Here is a 14977-nt window from a genome sequence, read left to right as displayed (position 1 = left end):
TTGGAAATTTCTAGGCCTGCGTTTCTTACATGGGGAACCAGAAACAAAGTGGGCAGTACAGTGTACCAGAAAGAGCACTCAGCTAACTAGGGGCTATTTGAGTAATTACTACATACAAAGCACAGAACTACATGGAGGAGAGCTATTAAAAAAAAAAAAAAAATCATAAAACCAGGATTCCTGGAGATTATAACCATTTGGAAGATGCACATTTATGAAAAGTTCGTCTTTGGTGCAAAGCAGGATTTGTAAGACTGAATAATTATCCAGGGAGCTAGAATCTTAGGAGTTAAAAGGAGGAAGATCACCCTGGGTGGGGCTGTCCAGAGAAGAGTCATGTGTGAGGTAGAGCTAGATCTTTTGCTTGAAGGTAACAGAAAACAGAACCCAAACTTGTTGAGGCAATAAATAGAATTTTATTGGTTCATGTAACTGAAGATCTCAAAGTAGGTGGACTTCAGGCAAAGTTAGACCCAGGGTTCAATATAGTCATTGGGAGGCTGGTTTCTTTCTCTCTCTTCAGTCTGCCTGCCACAGTGTCAACTTTATTCTAAGGCTGTCCCCCCTCTTAGCCACACATCTTCTTGTACAGTTGTTTTAGCATTATCAATAACATTTTTGGGTTTCATTCTGTTTGTACAGTTCCTAGAGCTATGTGTATCTCCAAATGAAAACTGGGAGCTGATGGAAAGGAATGAAGATATGTTAAGGCAACAATCACATATTTGGGCTAAAGCACCTTGTTATTTTAAGAGTAAAATGCAAATTCTCTGGCATGGTTTCCGAGGCCATTAACCATGTGGTCTCTGTTTATCTTTTCGATTTCATCTTTCTGTCTTATATACACAGTATCTACTATGGTACTGGTGGTTTTGCAGTTCCACATTCATTTCATGCATTCTCATGAACTTCTGTTTTCTGGAATGACCTACATTCATTATCACCTCAATGAAGCCTTAATTAACCTTTTTTTCTGTTACTGGCAAGATTGCTGTGTATGGCTTCTCTGGTGGCACATTACACACCCCTAGGGTTGTCATCGCTCACATACACCGTGACATAAAGGTTGTCCCGTGGATTGTGGAGTGTAAAACCTTTAAAACTATATATGGTGGCCCTGGCCTGCTTTCCTTAATATCACACTGCATTCTAATGGTTTATTTAAGTGTCTACCTTCCTCCACGTCTGTAAGCTTCATGAAGGTTGGCACTGTATCTTAATAGGATACCTATATTCCTTGCTTCTTCTAGATCTATATTTTTCTTGTCTACCGCCTGCTAAAAACAGAAAAATATTTGTTGAATGAGTGAGTGAATAGTTATAATTTTTGAGTGCTAAGTTACTTCTTTTAAATTCATTTAACTATTACACCATTCTTAAGAGGTAGCTATTATTTCCCTTATTTTGCAGATGAGGAAACTGAGGCTCAGAGAAGTTTGGTCATTTGTCCAGAGTCACACAGCTGGTAAAACAACAGAGCTGAGTCTCTCTCTGTTTCCCTGTTTCTCTTTCTCTCAAGGCAGTGTTTTCCAGTTGTGGTGAATGGTGGACATAAAGTTTCAGCACTGAGAATGATCATGTCTTGTTCAGGTGCTTTATGTGGTGGAAATCACACAATTTACCTCATGGAGTTCCCAGGATTAAGTGAGATTATCTCTGTGTCTGTGCTCTGAAGCACAGAGGTACATAACACTATGCAAATATAAGGTATTATTTTATACTGATAGCTTGGTATTAATAGCTTCCAACTTCATAATTAGCTTAGGATGCATGTTTTAATATTTTTATGGATGCACAAGTGGAATCTTGAAATACATTTGCAGATCAGCATTGTGGCCCCAAAGGGAGGCAAGGCAGCCTAATTTTATGGCCCATATACAGGGCTAAGACCAAGAAGCCTTGCCAGAAGTCTTCCTTTGCTGTTAGTTCTCATTAGCTGAATTCAAATTCCAGTGGTGATAATACATAATTCTTCAGCTGCATATAGATTCTGCCTCTATAAAAAAAAAATCTATAAATGTAATCATCTCTCCCTTGTCAGCTAATGTAACACTATAGTAACTATAAAACAGTTTTCTTTAGGTTCTTTTGTGCGATTTGTTCCTCCTGGCATGGATGGGGATATGAGCAGCATTTTGTTTCAATAGAGCCTTTCTGTAGCTTTTAACCAGTTACAAAGGGTGTCTGTCTGTACCTGGATACAATTCGGCAACAGAAATCAAATAGGCTTTTAAGCCTTGAAAGAAAGAAAAGTAGAAGGCCAGTGGCAAATATTTCATCGTTTTGTGGGGCAAATATTATATATCTGGGAAAAAGATTTTTTTTTAAGTATATAATTTAGGAGTGTCTAAAGGTGTTTTGTTAGGTCAATTGTGTATCAGAAATTTAGAGGGAAGGGCTTACAGATCTTTAAATGGCCCCCAGATAAGGTGAGCCTAATCTATTGTAAATTATACTTCCCACTCTCTGATCTGGGAGAAAAGGCTTTCTGTCTCCTTTTTAGTATTTAAAATCTGAAATAATATAGACCTGACTACCCAGGGGTCTGCCTCTTGGCCTGGTGCTTTGTCACCACAATTGAGATGGGCAGGTTGGAGGCGGCGTGTCCCCCAGCGTAATTCAGGAGAGCGAGAGGCAGTGCTGTCTGCGTTTTTTCCAGAGGCTGGCTGTAACTATACTCCCCTTGAGTTTCTGCCAAGGCACATCACTAAATAAGAAGGAGGTAAAATAAGGATAAGATTTAACTGCTTCTTTCCAGGGAAGCTTGGAGACAGTCTCACTTCCTTTTTTAAAGTTGGAGGCAATTTTATTTGTTTAGGCAAATCCTATGGGAAATGAATAAATAAAGTACCAACTGACATGCTTCAGTGGGCTGAAAATAGATCCCAGTACATGATTTCTTTTTTATTTATCAGCCATATGTATTTATCCCAGGTTTCCTTCTCACAGGCTCCCAGATTGGGAGAATCAGAGAAAGTGATAGCTAGCAAGCACAGATCTTTTTTAGTTTGTTTGTTTTGGGGGTTACCTCCCAAACTTTTTACTTGGAAAAAATTTCAAGCCTACAGACTGGTTGAAAGACTAATACGAACGTTTTGCACATTTGCTTTTTCTCTCACTCTCTCTCCTTCTTTTTGCCTAAAGTATGAAAGTAAACTTCATGCACAATCATGATAGCTCATCTCTAAATACCTCAGCATACACCCTGTCATGATCATACCCAAGGAACTTAACGTTGATGCAATAATATGTTGTAACATACAGTCCACATGCAAATTTCCCCCAATTGTCCCAATAATGTCCTTTATAGCTATTCTTTTGCTGATTTCAAGATCCAGAGAAGGAGCACACAATATATTTAGTTATCTTGTCTCTCTGGTCTCTGTTCATACAGAACAGCTCCCCTGCCTATTTTATCAATTACAACATTAATATTTTTGAAGATTCCAGGGCAAATGCCCTATAGAAAGTCACACAATTTGGAAGTATCTGGTAAATTCTCATCAAGTGTGTTGTCACACTACGGTGTGCAAAAACTACTTTTCTGCATGGTTATATAATCAAGTTGATATGTAGTTAAGTTCATTTGTTTCTGTCTGTCTGTATTCAATATTAGGCTTTGCCTTTGGTCTATTTTTTTAATTTAAATTTAATTCTTAGATATGTAAAACATTTACATGGCTCAAAAGGCAAAACTACATTAAAAATATCTACCAACAGAAGTCTTCTTCCTATTTCTATCTTTCCTCCTAATCCCCGTCCACCTCTTATGAGTAACTATTTTCATTAGTTTCTGGTTTCTCTTTCCTATATTTCATTTTGTAAAAATAAGCAAATAAGTTGCATATATATGCATATGTTTATATGTATGTGTATATATGTGTGTGTGTGTGTGTGTGTGTATAGATATATATTTCTGATTTTGTCTTATGATAAAGGTTTTATATAAAATATAATGCGATATATATTACAATATTCTTTTGCATTTGCTTTTTTTCATTTAATGTATTATAAAAATCCTTCCATATCACTTCATAGAAGTACTTCTCATTCTTTTCATAAATGCATAGTACTTGATTATGTCAATGAGTTTTCTGTGATTGTTTGATATTTTGCTATTATAAATAAAGCTTTGACAAGTAACCTTGAACCTATATTGTGTCATGCTTTTTGGAGGTGTACTTACAGGTGTGATGTTGAATGCTCATGTAGTTTTGTTATATGCTTCAGATTTCTCTCCTAGGATTGCATTATTCTGCATGTTCACATAGAATGAATGAGCATATCTGGCACATTTTCTTACCATATCCTAATAACAACCTTCTCAGGAAGATGCTTTCATTTCCCCCATTTTATACTTAGGAGTGTAAGTCTCAAAGAGCTTGACAAACACCTCCAGGTTCACATGGCTAGGAAATGGCACAGCTAGGATTTATACCCAGGCTCATGCAACTACCTGTACCATGTGTTGCCTGCATTAAGCTACATGAATCTTAATTTTGTGACTTGATAAGATTAATAGGAAATCATTCATTTTAGAAGTGGTGTTCTTGAAAATATCAAGGAATACTGAGGAATCAAGAGAACTTACAATCTCAAGGAATGTTGGAGAAGTAAGAGAATAATCTTCATGTTTCTTAAGGAGGTTGGTGTTCAATCAAAGTTCCTAGGTATGAGCTAAAAATTATGACCTAGTGAGTTTAGCCATGATAGCAAGAGTCTCTTAAAGATTAGAAGCTTCAGGAAGGCCCCTCTGTGGAGACAAGGATCTATATCTATATCTGAGGATATAGGATGCCATGTCTAATTTTGAGACAGAGGATTCTGGTAGGAGGAAGACAAGGGATCAGAGACAAACATAATCAGCTCAGGATTTTAGACAGGTTCCAGCAGAGAGTGAGAGAATAGACCAGAAACCTGAAGAGAATCTAGGGACCAAACTTAGATGATCAAGATGGAGGAGAAACCTCCCAAGGTAGGAAGAATGAGGCTAGCCAAGGACTCATCCCTAGGTAGATAACAAGCAAATAAATGATGTCAGGTACAGATCAAGGCTCAGATCCAGGGAAATGAAGTAGAGGGTAGTTAGCATTTTAAGAGAAGGCCTCTCCAAGGAGGTATCCTTTGAGGTCAGACATGAATGATGAGAAGCAGTTGGTCTTCTAAAGATTTGGGGGAAACCATCCTCCCAATAGAGGGAATAGCAAATGTAAGTGTTCTGAGGGGGAAATTAGCCTTGCAAGTCGTGGAACATAAAGACTGGTATGGCTATAATACATTAAATAAGACACTGACAACTTATGAAGTGGGGGCCTTGTCAGGGTAAAAGAGTTTGGATTTTTTCTCAGTGTATCCAGGCAGGATTAGGGGAGGCAAGTTCCAATAGACTTCTGGAATGAGTTGTATTTTAGTCATTAGAGAATGTATTTAAATTCAATTCTATGAGGTATGATGAGTTCCAAGGAGATAGAAACAGAAATAAGTGCTATTGATTGCCATTTATTTATTTATCTTTATCTCAGAGTTCTTTTTCTTAAAGCAGCCTATAAAATGAGGCTGAACATGAAGTTTGGCCAGCAGTGTGGGCTAAAGGACATTTACACAAACATAAATACATTGCTATTCACATTTACCACCTCCAGATGATTCATTAAGAGATGCATACTTTTCACATTCAAGTAGGAAAAACTGTTTGTTTCAGAGATATATGCATAGTAAACATATTTCATTTCATGGAAAGAAGTAAGAATTTAAAAGGATCCTGTAATGTGCCACACGGGAAGCTCAGAATGTATGCCACTGATGAATTTGAATAGATAGTACCACATTTCCATCCCGTTCATCAAATCTTCATATTTTTGTGAAATCAGGTAACAGAAAACTTCTTTTGATTATATTCCTCATTTTGCACTCAGTATTTTTATAGATTCCTGAAATCAAGGAAGTTTGTAACATTAAGAAATCAAACTAAGTTAAAGACATAAATCCTTCAGAAATAAATAATGAAAAAAGTTAATGAAATGAATGACAGTAAATATACTTAAAAAGTCATGATAGGTACATCAAAACTAAAGATAATTTAGTACCAAGTCAACTTATATATAAAAAAAACCATAATATTTAACATTAAAGCAAAATCGTAATTAGCCAAGTAAAAATTCAGCAAGAACACTAAAATATATAAATATGTTTTGCACATCCTAATTATCTTCCTTTCTTTGGCTGACCCATAAGATACATCAAAGATGCAGGTATTTAAAAATAGGTATTTGATATCATGTAGACGAAAATGCAGACATTTGACTGAATTTTCTATTTTTAGTTGGCTACTTAAAATCATGTAAATAGCCTGAGCCACCTGTAAATTAGGCACAGATAATTTTCCTTGTAAGTAACATATAATATGATGAAACCTGAGGAGTGACCATACAATCAGGTAAAAATTGTAGCTATCATAGATAGATTTATTTATTTATTTATTTATTTATTTATTTATTTAAAATTTTTTTTTTTTTTTTTTTTTTAAGGTTTATTCATTTTCCAGAGACAGAACGTGAGCGGGGAGGGACAGAGAGGGAGGGAGACACCGAATCCGAAGCAGGCTCCAGGCTCTGAGCTGTCAGCACAGAGGCTGATGCGGGGCTCAAACTCACCCACAGTGAGATCATGACCTGAGCCAAAGTCGGACGCTCAACCAACTGAGCCACCCAGGCGCCCCAGTCATAGATTTATTTAATAAGCAATTTTTAAAAGGTCTTTTTTGTGGCAGTGAATCTGGTAGGTAGGTGTGGTTGGTGGAAATATCCACTGAGACAAGAAAAATATTCCAAGTTATTTTCAAAGTATTTAAATGTAAGCAAAGGATACAGCTTATTGTATATCGATGGCCTTCTATATAGAGGTATAATAACCCTCAGGGTTAGAACAAATATTTGCTGCTCCTCGAATCCTCCTAAGGATGTTCAGTGGCTTCTGACAGCATGTAACTAGGGTAAGGATTAAGCTCTTCCAAGAAGCTTCCTCCATTTTTGGAGAGATTCCCTCTTGGCCTCTACTACATCTATGGAGACTCTGGCTCCCTGTCTTCTCTCTCCCCAGTACAGCATATTCCAGAGTGTTGCTGTGAGATGGGCTGAACCATAGGTCAGCTTCCCAAATATCCCGTTCCCTTAATAGGTCTATTCCTACAGGCGGTTACTAGGTCTTTTGAAAAACAATGATCAGACCTACAAAATGGCAAAGTCAGTTCAAGACTATAAAATGCTGTCAGTCTAACTGGCTGAAGCCTAATGAAACCCAGGGTCTAAGTTACAAGTTTAGATCTGGTGTTTTGGTAGGCAATAGGTAATCATTTTTTTTTTAATTTTATTTTTTTAATTTACATCCAAATTAGTTAGCATATAGTGCAACAATGACTTCAGGAGTAGATTCCTTAATGCCCCTTACCCATTTAGCCCATCCCCCCTCCCACAACCCCTCCAGTAACCCTCTGTTTGTTCTGTATGTTTAAGAGTCTCTTATGTTTTGTCCCCCTCCCTGTTTTTATATTATTTTTGCTTCCCATCCCTTATGTTCATCTGTTCTTTGTCTTAAAGTCCTCATATGAGTGAAGTCATATGATATTTGTCTTTCTGTGACTGACTAATTTTGCTTAGCATAATACCCTCTAGTTCCATCCATGTAGTGCAAATAGCAAGATTTCATTCTTTTTGATTGCTGAGTAATACTCCATTGTTTGTGTGTGTGTGTGTGTGTGTGTATTACATATACATATACATTACATATTACATTACATATACATATATATGTATATTCTATATATATGTGTGTGTATATATACACACACACACACACACACACACACACACACCACATCTTCTTTATCCATTCATCCATCAGTGGACACATTTGGTCTCTTTCCATACTTTGGCCATTGTTGATAGTGCTGCTATAAACATTGGGGTGCATGTGTCGCTTCAGAGCAGCACACCTGTATCAGTAGGGAATCATTCTTGAGGAAGGCAGTGCTAAGATGAAAATGATATTTGAAAAAAAAAATACAACCTCTGTAGAGTGACTTGGAGATGAGAGAAACAGAAGAGAGGGAGAATAAGTGATAATGATGATACATACAGTTCTGTCTACCTATCTCTACTATCTTTAGTTTCAACAATTTTCTCTGCTATGTTGTGAGGCTGACTCAAGAACCTTTTATAGGTGTTGTTTCAGAGAGGTAAGAAGCTAGGAGAAACAGTTGGTAGCACCCAGGTACAAGCATGTGTCTGTTTCCAAAGGGCTAGCAGTCATGAGTGGAAAGATCAGATGTGGTGACCAGTGTTTCTTTGAAAGAGGGCTATGAACAGTAGTCATGGAGATCAAAGTTATTTGAGAAATGTCCATGTCTAATGGGATGGTAAAAAACATGTTTGTGGCACAAGATTATTCATAGAGGGGATCCTGGAATAGAGTCTGAAGAGGAATCCAAGAAGGCTGCATAATGTATACATATCACTCAGAGTTCAGTCTAGAGGTAAAATACACACTTGTTATTTTAATAGAACAAAAAATGGAAACAAAGAATTGTTTGAGATCTATTGTTAACAGGTACTGAAGAAAGGAAAAGACAAAACGAGAACAGTAAGCACAACCCTGGGGATGTAGAGAGAAGGAAGGGGTTGCCATTATTAAATGCTAAGTGGCTTGGAGGAAGGGCTGGGCAGAGCTTTTGTCTCTGAGGGTTGTGGCATGGCTGGGTGCTTTGAGTGTTGCAAACTGCAGTCAACTACTATACTGGGACAAACAGCTACTGTCAGGATGAAGAAGGGTTGCTAGAGTAACACAAAGAGGAAAGTAAAGCAATGACAGAAAACCAAAAGGGCAATAGGATGCAAACAGGAAGGAACAGTCTCCCTCTAGAGCCCCCTTGTGGCAGAGCTGAACAGGCAGCCACTGGCAAAGGCAAAGGAATGTTTTTATTATTTAAAAAAATTTTTTTTACTGTTTATTTATGAAGAGAGAGACAAAGTGTGAGTGGGGGAGGGGCAGAGAGAGAGAGGGAGACACAGAATCTGAAGCAGGCTCCAGGCTCTGAGCTGTCAGCACAGAGCCAGATGTGGGGTTGGAACTCATGAGGGGTTAGACCATGACCTGAGCCAAAGTCGGACACTTAACTGATTGAGCCACCCAGGCGCCCCAAAGGAACATTTTTAGAGTCTCAGCCTTAGTATTACCAAACAGTATAGAATAGGTTTTGATGTGGAGAGACAATAGTCTAATCACTAGGAAATTGGGCATAGATAGCAGTTTGTGGACTAAGTGTGGTAAATACAGTGGAGTGATCAGAGAACATTTGATGGGCATTCTTTGACAGGGCATGATCAAGCCAAATGATGAGCTCAGGGCCTCTTCCAGAACAAAGACCTATAGATGAGAAGCTCATGGTGAATGATCATAACATTGTCAATAGCACCATTTCATAAGCACCTTTTATGTGCTAGGGAAAGTTACTTACTTTTCACATCCATGCAGTGAAGATAGGTATTATTATTACAATTTGCCAATGAGGAAAGAGGAATCAGGAGGTACATCCAATATGATTGGTAGATTATGATTCAAACCCAAGCCTGTCTGATTCTAAAGCCTGGATAGTAAACTTAGGTTTGATTCATGATTTTCAGCTCTATCAAATCTGTTAAAAATAAAATTGCCTATTGCTTTAGTAAATTTCAACTATCAACATGGGAGAGTATGTCTAGAAGAACATGGGGAAAATGAAAATTTGTCTTGAAAATGGTAAAGCTCTTTCAAAAAAACAGTAACGATTGCGTGTGGGGACTTTGTGGCAAACCTGTGAATGCTCCATAATATGGTTAAAAAAAAAATGAAATAATCCTTTCTTTTTCCTATGCATATTGTTTTCTTCTGAATTCTTTTGTCTTTTACTGGTTTATTTTGGCATGGTGTAATTCTTCCACAAAAGTTTGCTGACACATGGTTGATCAGTCATACTTTAGTGTGAGGCACTGAAAACCTGGCAAAACCTGTGTTTTGTTGATAGAGCTTGTTGACTGGGGTCGTGTGGCAATTTACTGATTTTTCGAGGAATATCTCTAGATAACAGTAGCTGTAGGTATTTTCTCTGAGTACTATAGTAGAAAAAGATTTAAATTTACAGAAAAAAATTAAGAATAGTGCAAATATACCTTTTTTTTACCCTGTGCCATGTGAGAGTAAGCGACTGTCATATTTTTGTGTGTATTTCCTATATAGAAGGGCTTCTTCCAGTATAACCAAATTGTATCCATCAAAATCAGGAAATGAGCATTGCTACTATCTCATCTTTAGACCCCATTTAAGTTTCTCCATTATGTCCATTATAGGAAGAGTCCAGGAAGAATTATGTATTGCCTTTTGCTGTTATATCTTTTAGTCCCCTTCAGTCTGGAAAAGTTTGTCAGTTCTTCCTCAAGTTTTATGACCTAATATTTTTGAATGTCAGGAATTTCGTGAAATGTCGTTCAATTTTATGTTTTATAAATATTTCTGCATGATTTTTTTCATGAATATCATCTTCAGTAGGAATATCACCGTGGTAAAGTCTCTTATTGCATCCTCTCCTTTTGTATAAAATTTTGATTTGTTCCATTGTTAATGTTATTAAATTTGATCACTTGAGTAAGGTAGTGTCTGCCAAGGCTCTCCACAGCAATATTACTCTTTTTCTCTTTGTAATTAAGTGTTTTGTGTGGGAGGTACTTTAGGATTTTGTAAATATCCTGTTTTTCATCAAATTTAATTAGTTAATATCTATATGAACTCACAGATTTATATTTTGTTCAATAGTTATAATTTGCTACTATAGTATTTCTTTCGATGCTTAAATCATCTCAGGTTTGACCAGTAGGAGCTCTTCCAGATGACCCCTGTCTCCTTTTTTGACACATTTCCATCATTCCTTGACCACTTCATCCTGGCCACAAGATTTTCTTGAAGTTTTCCAGCCTCAATGATGGAATCAGCCCTGGTTCCTTTTACAACAAATAGTATTTAGAAACAATAATCTGCATGCTAGATATGTTCTACATGGGTTCCAACTTGCCATTCTAGACCGCCTCCCCCAGTCCTTCAGCTGTTCTCATCTTACTTATGTTCTAAATGCCCATGTGCTGCTGTTTTGGCTTCCCTCCTTTCCCATGCAAAGCTACCTGCATCATCTGGCCTCAGCTACTGCTCTGAGGTGAAGTTTTCTCAAGAAGGGAAGAGAAGAGGAAGATCTAAGACCCATATTCTACATGAAACTTTTAGAGGAATGGAGAAACTTCTGGAAGTTGGAATGGGAAGGCAGAACCACACTGTCGAGCTCCACTATGGTTTCAACTCTAAGAATACATACACACATACATGTATACACGTGTATATCGTATATAATCTTTAAACCAAGTCAATTGTATTACCAAGTTCCCAACCAAAGAGGAATAATTTGTTTCCATATTCATTGAATGAAAACGTGGCTATAATGGATTTATCTAAAGATGTCTTGGTTTGGGTTCCCCAGAAGCTGATTCTGAGATAAGGGTTCAAGTCTAACTAATGAATTTGGGAGGTCATCCCTTGAAATACTGGGAAAGTGGAGACATAAATCAGGAAAGAATGAAGACAATAAAAAATATACCCTGTGCTGGTTATCTCTGAGGATATCTAGAGCTCAGCCCCTCAAGGGAACTCCAGAAGACAATGAGAACATGTCTCATTTATCCCAACTGATGGCCAAGGAAGCAGTGATATTTACTGTTCAACTCCTTGTTTGTCGTTGTTTGAGGATTCAGAGAGACATTAACCTCCGGACTTCTTGTTGACCCCAACCAAAGACTGAGGGTGCTCCCACTGCCAGATGAAAAATCCTTATCAGAGAGTTGCAGGTGTCTGCATGCAGTAAGTGACCTAAGACACACAGAAAAGATATCAATGGGGGCAGTGACAGTTTCCTGCAGATGATGTCTTTTCAAGACTCTGCACCTAAAAGAATACATACTACTTTAGAGAGATTTTCAAGATACAATTTGTGTTACACCCTGATGAGACTCCAGTGAACCAGAAAAAACTAATAATATATATATACTAATATACATAATAATAGCTTATAATATCTGCTATTTTGAGTGCTGTACTCAATATTTTAGTGTTGTCATGTTTTATACAGATTATTTAATCATTAAAGGAAATCCTTAAAGTCAGTACAATTAAGTATTTATATTTAATGCATAAGGAATCTAAGATTTTGAAAAGATTAGCAACTTGCTCAAGGTGACACTTGGTAAGTGATATTGTTGGGTTATAAATCGAGGCAGGGTAGCTCCAGAGCTCACACTCATAGGCATTTTCTTGGTTTGCTAAAGCAAAACCCTTAGAGTTTCCCCCAAAGCAATAGAAGACCTCTAAGGAGGAACCATGGAAATGTTCCTACAATTAATCATCTAGTGAAGAAACATCGACCCAGTGATGAAGAGAGCTAGGATTTAGACAGGAGACCTATAAACGCAAGTAATCAGCCTTAGGTTCTAATTGGAGCCCTGGTGTAAAATTTTACCCTGAAGAAACCTATTGAGTTCAAAGCATCAGTCCCTCCTGTGGAACTCACTTCTAGCTTCTGGGAACTGCTAATGAGAGAAACCGCACAAATGCAACAGGGAACAAGAAGCTGGGGAGACACTGTTTGCTGGTCTAGGACTCTGAATTGAAAGTTGATAAGTACAAGCCATACATTTGGGATCATTCACTCAGTTTTCGGTTAAAAAAATGTTACCATGCCTGTGCCTTTTGATCTGGATTCTGACAGAGTAGAAATTCTTAATGCAAGTAAGAGTCTTTCAACATAGAGAAATAATTCTTGTCTCTAAAAAATCTAAAAAAGAATGGAAGATGAGTATTGATTGTAAAGCCAATCTAAGTTTCATTCTGAATGGAAGTGATTGAAATACATGTTAAGAGGCTATAGAAAAACATGTTGCGTTTTAAATGTGTTTAAGAAATTAGCGAACTGTCCTTGGAACATAGGTGTGGTATGATGTGAATATATTTTTGGTTGAAACTAGGTCACTTCCTATTTTAACTAGGAAACTTTTGTTTCAGCTTTAGTGTATTTTTAAATACTGTATTGAAAAATACAGTTGTTCACAGTCATTATTTATATCTGAGCTGATGATCGCTTCAAGTATGTGCCTAAGAAAATGAGTACAGCTATGAATCTGATAAATGTGGATCTTAACTGAAAAGGTTTAAGGAGTTTATTAGTCTATCTTTAGAGGAAGCATTTAACAAGGGGGAGTAGATAAAAATTACCAGAGAGTCATGAGGAAAAAAAAAAAAACTGTGGGAAGGATGATAGTAGTTTGACATCAAAGAATGATTTCTAACAGGGCCACCTGGGTGGCTCAGTCAGTTAAGCCTCCAACTCTGGTCATGATCTCACACTCTGTGAGTTCAAGCCCAGCATTGGGCTAGCTGCTGTCAGCACAGAGCTCACTTCAGATACTCTGTCCCCCTCTCTCTCTGCTCCTTCCCCATTCACACACACTCTCTCTCAAACATGAATAAACATTAAAAAAAAATGGATTCCTTAAAAAAACAAAACATGATTTCCAACATCCATCCCACTGTCCACCAGACTTTTCACATTGCAAAGATACCAATTATCTACATTTCCAGGCCTTGCCTGGACTAGTGCATAAGTCATTCAGCATGGTCACATCTAGAATCCAAATGGATCAGGAAGATATTTTTTGCTTGTATTCAATCCTATGAAAAACCATGTTGAACCAAAAAAAAAAAAAAAAAAAAAAAAAAAAAAATTCAAAATGCCTGCCTTTCCTTCATGTGGAAGATGGATACATTTCGGAAGAGCAAATCTTGGCTTTACTGAGATGTATACTCCGGTGATCTAAGTGAGTAAATACCCAAGCTTTCCCACTTCTCTTCATAGATTTTGAGCAATTGTCTTAGCTTCTTTCTTAACCCTATACAAGGAAACTTTCAAATAGTAACCACTAACATCCCGATAAAGTAAAGAGATAATAATAATAAAAAAAAGAAAACATTTCCATCTGGAATCTCTTCAGATTTCAGGGTGAATAAATTGGCAGATACCTGGTAGAGCCCTGGGGCCAAAAACTGAGCTTATTTTGTTTCTGTTTTCATTTCTCCCTTTTTTGCCTTGTCAGTTGAATAACGTCTCTGCTGATTTCCTGGAGACTCAAGTCTTCCCGACAGCCATTTGTCACTCCCTCAGCTTCCATGGCCGCTGGCTATGGGTACTAAAAAAACACCAAGGTGAAGAAGAAAAAATCAGGAAATAATGTTTATCTGAATTCGCTTCCAGAATTTCGACTCAATTTGGAAACTGAAGCCAAGTGGCAAAGTAAAGATTTTCTTTCCATGGATCGTCTAATTGCCCCAAAAAGGCAGCCCTTGGGAGTGTTGCAGATTTTAAGCATTCAAGGTGTGTTGACTGTAGACTGGGAGTCATAAGGCAGATGGCAGGGAATCTGCTGGAAGGCTGAATTTTCACTGGTGCCAAATAGGGCTGACTGCACAGTAGTTAAGTGGGGTAGCTGTCAAGGAAAGAGACACTTTGCTTTCCCTCCCCTACAGGGACAGTTGAACCACACACTTCCCTCCTTCTCTGGTTCCCAGTTGCCCTGGGCATTTTTCTCTGTTACAGCATTTCACTCCTGAAATGAATGGCACTTAGCAGGGAAGGTGTCTTTGGTAAGTATTTTACAACAGTGCAGGAGTTAACAGTTTCTTTTTTCATTAAAAGTGAGTTTTTGGTGGCTTTGTGACTGGCAGCCCAGAAACTTCTTACTTCCCTTTGATGCAGTGATCTCATAAAGAGTCTCCTTTTCCCAGACATCTGCCAAAGGGAAGGTTACGCTCCTTTCCTCCCTTCCTTCTGCCTTTGTTCCCTGCTTCCTTTCCCTCC

General features: G+C 37.7%; 1 long non-coding RNA gene across 7 annotated transcripts in view; it reads left to right on the top strand.

Moving 5' to 3' along the window:
• Positions 1-14977, top strand: part of LOC123598296 — a 157107-nt gene that overhangs the window by 5695 nt on the left and 136435 nt on the right. Inside the window, exon 1 of one of the 7 annotated variants that reach the window (XR_006712538.1) lies at positions 13869-14494. The exons of the other annotated variants lie outside the window; for them this stretch is intronic. This is a non-coding gene — a long non-coding RNA (uncharacterized LOC123598296). Of the gene's footprint in view, positions 1-13868; positions 14495-14977 lie in introns of those variants that run through there. 7 annotated transcript variants of the gene reach the window in all.

The sequence above is a fragment of the Leopardus geoffroyi genome, chromosome A1 (genome assembly GCF_018350155.1).
Source record: "Leopardus geoffroyi isolate Oge1 chromosome A1, O.geoffroyi_Oge1_pat1.0, whole genome shotgun sequence".
NCBI classification, from domain to species: domain Eukaryota; kingdom Metazoa; phylum Chordata; class Mammalia; order Carnivora; family Felidae; genus Leopardus; species Leopardus geoffroyi.
The sequence above is the reverse complement of the archived record's forward strand: the minus strand, read 5'-3'. Positions and strand labels throughout refer to the sequence as shown.